This window comes from Triticum aestivum, chromosome 4A (assembly GCF_018294505.1).
Source record: "Triticum aestivum cultivar Chinese Spring chromosome 4A, IWGSC CS RefSeq v2.1, whole genome shotgun sequence".
Taxonomy (NCBI): domain Eukaryota; kingdom Viridiplantae; phylum Streptophyta; class Magnoliopsida; order Poales; family Poaceae; genus Triticum; species Triticum aestivum.
In genome coordinates this window covers 578,589,363-578,602,805 of record NC_057803.1, presented here as the reverse complement: position 1 = coordinate 578,602,805, position 13,443 = coordinate 578,589,363, and positions in this window count along the sequence as shown.

Here is a 13,443-nt window from a genome sequence, read left to right as displayed (position 1 = left end):
CTCTCCGCTTGCTCTCCGCCATTATAGGTGGCGAGTCCGGCTCCGACTGGGGCCATATAGGCCTGAGGGAGAAATCCCTTGGCCTGAAGCGACACTAGCTCGCTGTGCGGGATGGAGCACCTCTCCCAGTCTCTAGGTTTAGGACTGGAAGGGCGAGAGGAGGAGCTGCGACGGCTGGCCATGCTGGAATGGACCTTTGCTGAGGCACTCTGATGATTACTCGTGGAAAGGAGAAGGTGTGGTTTGGATCTGAATCCCCATCCCATTAAATATGTGGCTCGTTTATGCAGCTAGGGGTGTGAATGTAAAAATACCCCGACTTTTCGCATTCGTTAGATACGTGGAAGACGGTCATTATTGGGCGTGGAAGCCAAGGTGCGCTACATTACGAAAATCGGACATTATTCAGCAGGTACACGGAATTTGGAGAAGAACCCGCCTTGCAATGCCGAAGACAATCTGCGCGCCAGACTCGTCGTCATTGAAGCCTGGTTCGGGGGCTACTTAGGGAGTCCTGGATTAGGGGGTGTTCGGGTAGCCGGACTATACCTTCAGCCGGACTCCAGGACTATGAAGATACAAGATTGAAGACTTCGTCCCGTGTCCGGATGGGACTTTCCTTGGCGTGGAAGGCAAGCTTGGCGATGCGGATATTCAAGATCACCTACCATTGTAACCGACTTGGTGTAACCCTAACCGTCTCCGGTGTTTATATAAACCGGAGGGTTTTAGTCCGTAGGCCAACTTCTTCGTCATACAACAATCATACCATAGGCTAGCTTCTAGGATTTAGCCTCCTTGATCTCGTGGTAGATCTACTCTTGTACTACCCCTATCATCAATATTAATCGAGCAGGACGTAGGGTTTTACCTCCATCAAGAGGGCCCGAACCTGGGTAAAACATTGTGTCCCTTGTCTCCTGTTACCATCCGCCTAGACGCACAGTTCGGGACCCCCTACCCGAGATCCGCCAATTTTGACACCGACAGGCCCCTTGTCCTTGTTTTCGGCAATTAACTTGTCGGCCTGCTTGAACACCCAACAACCCCTGTTGGTGTGATTGGCTGGCTTTTCTGGGGTGCCGTGTATTTGACACGAGCGATCGAGTATACGGTCCAAGCTGGACGGACCCGGCGTACTTTGTTTGAATGGCTTTTTCCGCTGACCGGGTTTAGAGCCTTTGAATCCGGCATAACTGTCGTATCCTCGATATTATCGCTGTTAATGCAGCGCTTATGTTTGTTGCGACGTGGCCTGCTATTGCCTTCCTTGGTATCTGAAGTACCATGGTTCTTTGATATGTTATTACTGCGAGCCAGCCAGCTGTCTTCTCCCACACAAAAGTGGGTCATGAGTGGCATGAGGGCTGCCATAGATTTCGGCTTTTCCTGACCAAGGTGTCGGGCTAGCCGTTCATCGCGGATGTTGTGTTTGAAAGCCGCTAGGGCCTCTGCATCCGGATAGTTGACGATTTGATTTTTCTTTGTTAGGAACCGAGTCCAGAATTGCATGGCCGATTCTTCTGGCTGCTGAATTATGTGGCTCAAGTCATCGGCATCTGGTGGCCGCACATAAGTGCCCTGAAAGTTGTCGAGGAATGCGGCTTCCAGATCTTCCCAACAGCTAATGGACTCTGCTAGCAAGTTGTCAAGTCAATGCCGCGCTGGTCCCTTGAGCTTTAGTGGGAGGTATTTGATGGCGTGTAAGTCATCACCGCGGGCCATGTGGATGTGGAGGAGGAAATCCTCAATCCATACCGCGGGATCTGTTGTGTTGTCCTATGATTTAATATTCACAGGTTTGAAACCTTCTGGGATTTGATGATCCATTACTTCGTATGTGAAGCATAAGGGGTGTGCGGCGCCTCTGTATTGGGCTATATCGCGACGCAGTTTGAATGGGTCTTGCCCGCTGTGTTTGGCCTGGCCGGATTTACTTTTATTGTATCTGGCGTGACATTTATCGTCTCGCATAGTGGCGCGCCCTCGTCATCCGTAGATCGATCTTGCATGCTTTGCTTTGTCCTCCAATATGTCTCGCAGGTCTGGCGTATCTCCCCATGCATTTATATTTGAATGGCATCGGGGTGTAGGCTAAGTTTTTGGCTGGAATGCCTCTCTATCGCGGCCACGAGGTGGCCGATCAGGCGCGTCATACGCTTCTTCCTCCAGTCGGGGTAGCAACCTGCATTTTGGGTAACTCTTGGAGAGGCGCTCGAGTTTGTAGTCCTCGGCCGCGAGGACTTCAGTCCATCTGTCAGCTAGCAGATCTTGATTAGCTTGAAGCTGCTGCTTTTTCTTAAGGCTATTTGTCGTGGCTATAAGCCGGCGTTTGAAGCGCTCTTGTTCGACGGGATCCTCTGGCACGGTGAATTCATCGTCGCTGAGGCTTGCCTCGTCTTCAGAGGGGGCATGTAATTATCATCCTCCGCCTCTCCATCTGCCGCTCTCTCAGGAGGGCTGGCTCCTCCATCCTCCTGCTCTAAATCTTGCTAGAGGGGATTGTTGTTGTCTTCGGCACTATCCGGGGTGTTATTGTCTCCTATGCCGGTATCACCACTTTCGCTTTGGTGGGACTTAGAGTGGCGCCGCTGACGTCGGCGCTTGGGTTGCTTCTTGGGGGGGTCATCCTCCGCTATCTCGTCGCCATTGCCTTCTTTGGGTGTATCCACCATGTATATATCGTATGATGAGGTGGCTGTCCAGTGCCCTGTGGGTAGTGGTTCCTCTTCGTCTCCTGCATCGTCGTCCATACCGTCGATGTCTTCGGAGTCGAAGTCGAGCATGTCGGTTAAGTCATCGACAGTGGCTACTAAGTGGGTGGTGGGTGGGCCGCGAATTTCTTCGCCGTCCGCATCCCAGTCCTGCCGGACATAGTTCGGCCAGGATCCTCCTGACAGGGAGAGAGACCTTAATGAGTTCAGTATGTCGCCAAAGGGCGAGTGCTGAAAAATATCCGCGGAGGTAAACTCCATGATTGGCGCCCAATCGGATTCGATAGGAACGGGCGCAGGCGGCTCGGAGTCCATGGCCGGAGAAGGATCCGGTAGTTTAACAACACGGCTCTCATGCAAGGTAAGGTCGATGTTTGGCTCGATCGCCGCTGAGGGTAAGGCCTCCGTGGCGGGGTCCATCCACCTGTCCATGGACGGCGCAACTGGCTCCGAATTAAGGGTCGGAGCGGCTGCCTGTGCGATCTCCTGAACACCATCCGATGGTAGAGCTAAATCGTACTCATCGTGACCACGTGACGCAAAAGGCAGAGGCTCGAATCCGTCGAAGATCAAGTCTTCACGGATATCGGCCATGTAGTTTAAGCTTCCAAACCTGACCTGGTGGCCAGGGGCGTAACTTTCAATCTGCTTCAGATGGCCAGGTGAATTGGCCCGCGGTGCAAAGCCGTCGAACACAAAGATCTGTCCGGGGAGAAAAGTCTCACCCTGGACTACATCGCTATTGATGATAGTAGGAGCCATCCAGCCTAACGGCGACGACACAGCGGAACTCTCAATGAAAGCACCAATGTTGGTGTCAAAACCGGCGGATCTCGGGTAGGGGGTCCCGAACTGTGCGTCTAAGGTGGATGGTAACATGAGGCAGGGGACACAATGTTTTACCCAGGTTCGGGCCCTCTTGATGGAGGTAAAACCCTACGTCCTGCTTGATTAATATTGACGATGTGGGTAGTACAAGAGTAGATCTACCGCGAGATCGGAGAGGCTAAACCCTAGAAGCTAGCCTATGGTATGATTGTATGTTGTCCTATGGACTGAAACCCTCCGGTTTATATAGACACCGGAGAGGTTAGGGTTACACAAGGTCGGTTACAAAGGAGGAGATACACATATCTGTATTGCCTAGCTTGCCTTCCACGCCAAGTAGAGTCCCATCCGGACACGAGACGAAGTCTTCAATCCTGTATCTTCATAGTCTAACAGTCCAGCCAATGGAGATAGTCCGGCTGTCCGGAGACCCCCTAATCCAGGACTCCCACAATGGGCATCTCCATAGCCCGTTGATACGCCTAGTTGATGTGAGACTATCTTCTCCTTTTTGTCTTCTCCACAACCACCATTCTATTCCATCTATAGTGCTATGTCCGTGGCTCACGCTCATGTATTGCGTGAAGATTGAAATTTTTTTAGAACATCAAAAGTATGAAACAATTGCTTGGATTGTCATCGGGGTTGTGCATGATTTAAATACTTTGTGTGGTGAAGATGGAGCATAGCCAGACTATATGATTTTGTAGGGATGGCTTGCTTTGGCCATGTTATTTTGAGAAGACATGATTACTTTGTTAGTATGCTTGAAGTATTATTATTTTTATGTCAATATTAAACTTTTGTCTTGAATCTCATGGATCTGAATATTCATGCCACAATAAAGTAAATTACATGGATAAATATGTTAGGTAGCATTCCACATCAAAAATTCTGTTTTTATCATTTACCTACTCGAGGACGAGCAGGAATTAAGCTTGGGGATGATGATACGTCTCCAACGTATCTATAATTTTTGATTGTTCCATGCTATTATATTATCTGTTTTGGATGCTTATGGGCTTTATTATACACTTTTATATTATTTTTGGGACTAACCTATTTTTAACCCAGAGCTAGTGCCAGTTTCTGTTTTTTCCTTGTTTCAGTGTTTCGCAGAAAAGGAATATCAAACGGAGTCCAAACGGAATGAAACCTTTGGGAGAGTTACTTTGGAACGGAAGCAATCCAAAAGACTTGGGGTGTACGTAAGGGAAGCAACGAGGAAGGCACGAGGCAGGGGGGCGCGCCCTCCACCCTCGTGGGCCCTCCTGGCTCCCCTGACGTATTTCTTCCTCCTATATATACCAATATACCCTAAAACCATTGGGGAGCAAAATAGATCAGGTGTTCCGCTGCCAGAAGCCTCCGTAGCCACCGAAAACCAATCTAGACCCGTTCTGGCACCCTGCCGGAGGGGGAACCCCTCACCGGTGGCCATCTTCATCATCTCGGCGCTCTCCATGACGAGGAGGGAGTAGTTCTCTCTCGGGGCTGAGGGTATGTACCAATAGCTATCTGTTTGATCTCTCTCTCACTCTCGTGTTCTTGAGGTGGTACAATCTTGATGTATCGCGAGCTTTGCTATTATAGTTGGATCTTATGATGTTTCTCCCCCTCTACTCTCTTGTAATGGATTGAGTTTTCCCTTTGAAGTTATCTTATCGGATTGAGTCTTTAAGGATTTGAGAACACTTGATGTATGTCTTGCGTGGGATACCCGTGGTGACAATGGGGTATTCTATTGATCCACTTGATGTATGTTTTGGTGATCAACTTGCGGGTTCCGCCCATGAACCTATGCATAGGGGTTGGAACTTGTTTTCGTCTTGACTCTCCGGTAGAATCTTTGGGGCACTCTTTGAAGTACTTTGTGTTGGTTTGAATAGATGAATCTGAGATTGTGTGATGCATATCGTATAATCATACCCACGGATACTTGAGGCGACATTGGAGTATCTAGGTGACATTAGGGTTTTGGTTGATTTGTGTCTTAAGGTGTTATTCTAGTACGAACTCTATGATAGATTGAACGGAAAGAACAGCTTCATGTTATTTTACTACGGACTCTTGAATAGATTGATCAGAAAGGATAACTTTGAGGTGGTTTCGTACCCTACCATAATCTCTTCGTTTGTTCTCCGCTATTAGTGACTTTGGAGTGACTCTTTGTTGCATGTTGAGGGATAGTTATATGATTCAATTATGTTATTATTGTTGAGAGAACTTGCACTAGTGAAAGTATGAACCCTAGGCCTTGTTTCAACGCATTGCAATACCGTTTACGCTCACTTTTACTATTAGTTACCTTGCTGTTTTTATATTTTCAGATTACAAAAACCTATATCTATCATCCATATTGCACGTGTATCACCATCTCTTCGCCGAACTAGTGCACCTATACAATTTACCATTGTATTGGGTGTGTTGGGGACACAAGAGACTCTTTGTTATTTGGTTGCAGGGTTGCTTGAGAGAGACCATCTTCATCCTACGCCTCCTATGGATTGATAAACCTTAGGTCATCCACTTTAGGGAAATTTGCTACTATCCTACAAACCTCTGCACTTGGAGGCCCAACAACGTCTACAAGAAGAAGGTTGTGTAGTAGACATCAGTGATGTGCTCCTCGAAGCCGCCAGAAACTTCCTCTCCAAAAACCCTCATGATCTTCTTGTCGCGGCGGTGACTCTCCTTGGAGGCAACGTGAGTCCGGTACTGCCCCTTTGCCTGCATGCAGAACAAAGCCTTCATCTTGGCCTTCAGCTTCTTAGCCCATGAGAGCTCAGTGGAGGGAGGGGCATACCCAGCAGAGTTGTCCTCATCTGCATCCTCCTCCTCAATCTCCTCCCCATCAACAGCCATCTTAGCAGCCTCAGCCTCGGCACGAGTAGTAGTGTTAGCCCATTGGGGCTTGATGCGGAGTTTGATTGGGTCATGACGGATCCAGACAGGGGCCAAAAACACCTTAGTGGGATAGAGCTTCTCCCAAGTCTTCGAGATCAAGAGGAAGAGATATGGTCCATAGATGGGTACCTTGCGGGTGAACACCGCGAACCAAAACTCGCACCACATGATATGTGAGACATCAAGTGGTTGTGTGTGAGAAATGCACGCCTCCTCACAAATGAGCATCATATTCACAAGAAAGGCATGCACCTTGTCCTTGTCCCCAATGCGTGGGAAGAGGGAGTTGCGGAAGATCCGGTACATGATGTCAAGGAACGGGTTGAGCACCCACGTCTTCTTGCCACTGGGAAGCGTTTTCTCAACATAGTAGGGTAGAAGCTTGTCCTTGTTGGCTGACTCGTGATTGGCATGAGGGCGTACACCAATGGGTGTGTTGAGCCCCTCGTCAGGAACCTGAAGCAAATCCATGAAGTCCTTCCATGTAGCAGTCAGCCGCTGACCGTTGGTCATCCAGGTCATCCTCCGTGCCTCATCAACATGCAAGTGGACCATGGCAAAGAACTGGGCCACAATCTCCGGGTCATAATCCAAGTGGAATGAGATCACATGCTCAATGCCAAACTGCTCCACGAGGTCCAGAGCCTCACCAAAGTAATCACGGTGCTTCTCATGTCGCATGTGAAGCATGCCAATCTAGTGCACGTCCACATAGAGGTTCTGCTTGGCCTTGATCACATCCACATAAGTGAGATACTGCTGCTTGGTCCAGAACAGATCATTCCCGCTGAAGTTGGCATGAGGATTCACATAGGGGTTGATTTTTCTTCGAGTGGCAAACTTAGCAAGAGGAATCCCATCCATGCCCTTGGTGGGCTCCTTGAGCTTGGTGGTGGTGGTCTTGGTCCTGCATTGGGGGGCATTAGAGCCCTCAGGAACTTCATCATGGTTGCGAAAATGCTTGGAGCCCGTGCCATGAATGGGATTGGAACGGCGAGCAGGAGCACCGGAGCCACCACCTAAGACACACAAACACAAAACACGAACAAGGAGCAAGAAGGATCAATGCAAAGACCACAGCAAAATAGGTGAAACATGTAGAATGCGCACTTGGTAATTGCCAGGAAGAAGATTTGACACAAATGGTAGTACGTCTTGTCTGTGCGGTACTAAAATTTTAGTGCCGCTCCTAGTCGTGGTAGTACCGCTCGGCGGTACGGTAGTACCGGGGCTTGGAGCGGCAGTAGAATTTTAGTACCGTGTCTCGTGCGGTAGTACCGCTCCTGAGGAACGGTAGTACTTTGGAGCATTAGTACCGCATCTGAGATGCGGTAGTACCGCACGGAGTCAGGTCCGAAACAATTGAATCTGAGAACAACCGCGACAACGAGGCGGTACTACGGTTGATCAAATCTACCACGGGACAACAAAACAAGTACAATTTCTACGCACTACTACTCTCCTACATCCTACTCTTGCAAAGATTTGGCCTAAAATCTCAAGAACAACATGCATCTCCCCAAAAACCTAGGAGCAAAAGAACGGACAAAAAAGAGAGGGATTTGGGGAGAAACCTTGTTCCATGGCAAGAGGAAGTGGTGGGGAACGATCCCACCGGTCGGAATCTGAGGAGAGCGGCCGAAAATGGAGATCCGGCAAGGGTCTCCTGCGCCGTTCTTGAGCAAGAGAGAGAGAGGTGGCGTGGAGAGAAACAGACAAATGGGTATGGGGGAGTTGGAACTCCCCCTGCCCGCTCTTAACCCCCACGCGCCCTCGACAGCGCTGTAGTACCGCACGTCATCGTGGTAGTACCGCCCGGGCAGAAGAATCACACCATGGGCTCCTTACGCGGTAGTACCGTGGCATGCCGCGGTAGTACCGTGAGCTCAAGAAGATGCACATTTCAAGAACAAGGGAAAACAAAGCCTTTGCATGGCAACCTTCAAGCGGACGGACAAGCCAAAACGCTGACACACGAGACAACGCACACACGAACGACACGATGAAAGAAAGACAAAATACAACAAGGACTAAGACACTCAACACAATCTCTCGAAAGAGAGGGCGGTGGCCGGAGCCACCTATGCTTGAGTCAATTGGTATGGCACCGCGAAGAATTATCCTTGGGCCCATGACCAAAACTCGTCTTTGAAGCACAAGTACCATCAAAAATGGCTAATGTGAAAGAGTTGATCAATTTATGCATAATAGGGGAAGGGAGAGTTCATTGAGAGAACAACACTCCCCCTATGTCCATGCCTACACCTAAACAAGATAACAAGTTGAGTATGGTGGGGTGTGCAAGGGCTCAAGCAACATTGCTCGAATCAATGATATTTAGCTCATGCCTTAACTCGCGAAATCTTGCTTCATCCAAAGGCTTCGTGAAAATATTTGCAAGGTTATCATGATTGTTGACATAGTTGAGCTTGATCTCCCCACACCTAATGTGATCCCGGATGAAGTGATACCGAATCTCAATATGCTTCGTCTTAAAGTGTTGAACTGGGTTGAGAGAAATCTTGATGGCACTTTCATTGTCACACCAAAGAGGCACTTTGTCACAAATGACACCGTAATCCTTTAAAGTTTGCCTCATCCAAAGAAGTTGTGCAGAACAACTGCCTGTGGCCACATACTCGGTGGACGAGAGAGAGACACAACTTTGTTTCTTGGAAGACCAACTTACCAAAGAGCAACCAAGAAATTGGCACCCTCCGGAAGTGGACTTCCTATCCACTTTGTCTCCCACCCAATCGGAGTCCGAATAACCTACAAGCTTGAAGTTTGCTCCTCTTGGGTACCATAAGAAAAAGTTTGGGGTATGAGCCAAATATCGAAAGATTTGCTTGACCGCCACAAAGTGGCTTTCCTTAGGTGTGGCTTGAAACCATGCACAAATTCCCACACTCAACATGATATTCAGTCTAGATGCACAAAGGTAAAGCAAGGAGCCAATCATGGAGCGATATACCTTTTGATCCACCGCTTTACCATTGGGATCTAAGTCAAGTTGGCATTTGATAGGCATTGGAGTGGAAGCCGGCTTGACATCATTAAGCTTGAATCTCTTGAGCATACCTTGAGTGTACTTGGCTTGGTTGATGAAGGTTCCTTCTCTCCGTTGCTTGACTTCAAACCCGAGAAAGAACTTCGACTCTCCCATCATGTACATCTTGAACTTGGAGGTCATGAGTGCGGAAAATTCCTCATTGAAAGCTTTGTTAGGGGAACCAAAGATAATATCATCAACATATAGTTGGCACACAAACAACTCCCCTTTTACCTTCTTGGTAAAAAGAGTGGGGTCGATTTTCCCAATTTCAAAACTACGATCTTGCAACAACTCGGTAAGGTGGTCATACCACGCACGTGGGGCTTGCTTAAGGCCATAGAGTGCCTTATCGAGTTGGTACACATGATCGGGAAAATAGGGATCCTCGAACCCGGGGGTTTTCTTGACATACACCAACTCATTAATGGGACCATTAAGAAAAGCACTCTTCACATCCATTTGTTGCAACTTAAAGTTATGATGAGAAGCATAAGCAATCAACATGCGAATTGATTCAAGGCGAGCAACGGGAGCAAAGGTTTCACCATAGTCGATACCCTCGACTTGGGAGTAGCCTTGTGCTACCAACCGAGCCTTGTTGCGAATGATAATTCCATGAGCGTCTTGCTTGTTCTTGAATATCCACTTGGTTCCAATGACATTGTGGTTCCCCGTTGGCCTTGGCACCAATCTCCACACCTTTTTGTACTCGAAGTTGTTGAGTTCTTCATGCATGCCATTGAGCCAATCCGAATCTTCGAGCACCTCATAGACCTTTTGGGGCTCAACACAAGAGACAAACGCGTGATGTTCACAATAGTTTACCAATTGTCTACGAGTGCTTACCCCCTTTTGAATGCTCACATTTGTCATGAGATGGCCCTTGGCTGAGAGCTTGGAAGCGATCTTGGTGGCACGACGCTCCAATTCCTCCTCGGGGGCAAGTTGAGGAGCGGTCACTTGATCATCTTGAGCGTCGTCTTGAGCTTGTCCTTGACCATGAGGTTGCTCTTGATCTTGAACATGCTTGGAGGAGAGAACTTGACCTTGGGCATCACTTGGAGATATGACACGGTCTTGAGATAGGTTTTGCCCTTGGTCTTGTTCATGAGGTTGAGGGCCTTCACTTTGTTCTTCGGAAGCGTGTGGGCCTTGGGTTGGTGATGGCTCCACGTGAGTGGAGCATTGTCCTTCTCCTTCGGCCACAAGGGGTTCCTCAATGGGTAGGATAAAACCAACTCCCATTCTTCTTATGGCTTGGGGAGGAATTTCATCACCTATATCACAAGTGCCACTTTGCTCCACTTGGGAGCCGTTAGTCTCGTCAAACTCCACATTACACGTCTCCTCAATAAGTCTCGTGGACTTATTGAGGACACGGTAGGCATCAGAGTTTGTAGCATAACCAACAAATATTCCCTCATAAGCTCTAGCCTCAAACTTAGACAACCGAACACCTTTCTTGAGAATGAAACACTTACACCCGAACACGCGGAAGTACTTGAGGTTGGGCTTGTTACCGGTGAGTATCTCATATGGAGTCTTGTTCAAGCCTTTGCGGAGGTAGAGCCAGTTGGATGCATGACACGCGGTGTTGATGGCTTCAGCCCAAAAGTTCTATGGAGACTTGAACTCCGCCATCATGGTCCTTGCCGCATCCATCAACGTCTGGTTCTTCCTCTCTGCTACACCATTTTGTTGAGGGGTGTAAGGTGCGGAATATTGATGCTTGATCCCCTCATCACTAAGAAACTCATCTAGGGTGTAGTTCTTGAACTCGGTGCCGTTGTAACTTCTTATTGTCAAGATCTTTGCATTGTGTTGACGTTGAGCTTCATTTGCAAAGTCAATGACGGTTTGTTGGGTCTCACTCTTCCTCTTGAAGAAATATACCCAAGTGTATCTTGAATAATCATTCACAATCACCAAGCAATACTTCCTACCCCCAAGACCATCAAAAGATGGAGGCCCAAATAGATCCATGTGAAGGAGCTCCAAAGGCCTCTTAGAGTAAATGATAGTCGTGGGAGGGTGAGCCTTTTCATGTAGGTTTCCTTCGATACAAGCCCTGCAAGCACGATCTTTAGCAAAACTAACATTTGTTAGTCCACGGACATGGTCCCCATTGAGAAGACTTTGCAAAGATCTCATATTGACATGGGCTAAACGGCAATGCCAAAGCCATCCCACATCAACTTTAGCCATTAGGCATGTCGCGGTCTTAGTGAGTCGCTCTGAAAAGTTAATCACATAGAGACCGTTTTCGACATGCCCAACAAAGGCTACTTAAAGAGTCGTGCTCCACAAGAGGGCCATGGTATCTACATCAAAGAAAGTGGCAAAACCCATGCGTGCAAGTTGACGAACGGAAAGTAAATTGTATGCAAGGGACTCAACAAGCATGACCTTCTCGATCGTGAGATCATGAGAGATGACAACCTTGCCGAGTCCCAATACCTTAGAGGATGAGGCATCACCCCACTCGACATTGGTGGGCATAGATGGAATCTTGTGAACATCCACCAAAAAGTCCTTCTTCCGGTCATATGATTAGTGGCTCCACTATCGAGCAACCATGATCCCCCACCGGAAGCAAACACCTACAAGAGATCAATGCTTGGTTTTAGGTACCCACTTTGTAATGGGTCCTTTGATGTTAGTAACAAGGGTTTTAGGAACCCAAATAGACCATTCAATGTACTCATAAGGAGAACCAACAAATTTGGCATAAACATGTCCATCACTAGCACGGCACAACACATAAGAAGGGTTAAAGTCGCTGGCTTTGTTGGGGAGGGAAGTGTTGCCCTTCTTGGCATCACTACCCTTCACGGTGTTCTTCTTCTTCTCGTTAGTAGAACCCTCTCCCTCCTTCACAAAGGTTTGCTTGAGAGGGGTAGGTCGTTTGCCTTGTCATTCTTCTTCTTGCTCTTGGACTTGGGCGCGTACCCAATCCCTTACTTGGCCACAACTTCCTTTTGATTGCTCAAAAGGTCATTGAGGTTTTTTTCGCCTTGTATGCAAGACACAAGGCCTTTCTCAAGTTGCTCCTTCAACTTAGCATTATCCTCAACAAGATGCACATGCTCACAACATGGGTTAGTAGCATTTGCATTATCAATTAACATCATATGAGGAAATGTGGCTTTCTCCTTGGTTAGCTTTACTTGAAGTTGATCATGAGACCCATTGAGGCTAGCATGAGCACCCTTCAAGACCTTGTGAGACTTGTCAAGTAAGTCAAACTCCTCTTTGAGTCTAGCAAGATCAACCCCAAGCTTGGCCTTCTCGGAGTTTAGCACACAAGAAACAACAAGGGCATGATCAAGATCTTTTTTTAACTTAGCGTGATCATCGTTGGGTGACTCCTCAAGAGCCAAATGATGACCACGCTCTTCCTCAAGAGCATTGGAAAGATACGAAATCTCATCGGCATAGTCACGACTATGCCCCTCCATATTAGAGATGGTATCTTCGTGAGCCTCGATCATGTCATTGGCTTCACCAAGTTGTTCCAAGAGAGCAACGAAGTGCTTCTTGGATTTACCCTTGAGTTTACCCATAAAGGACTCAAACTCATTCTCCTCCACATTAGATCCCTCATGTTCATTAATGGAATCCATCAAAGAAGGATTATTAATGATGGTAGTTTTGATATTGGGGGTTACCTTGTTGGTGGCTTTAGCCATGAGGCACTTGGCGGTGATGCTCTCATTGGGTGAGTCAAAGAGTGACACTCGTGGAGTTGTTGCAATGGCAACGGAGGCCATGGCAACCGACTCACCATCCTCCTCATCATCATCCTCCTCATTGTACTCTTCTTGTACCACCAACGCCTTGGGAGGAGTCTTCTTGGTGAAGTTGGTCTTGTTGGGGAAAGACTTGGCTTTGTCCTTTCGGATGAGCTTGCCACCATTGTCTTCCCTCTTCTCATAAGGG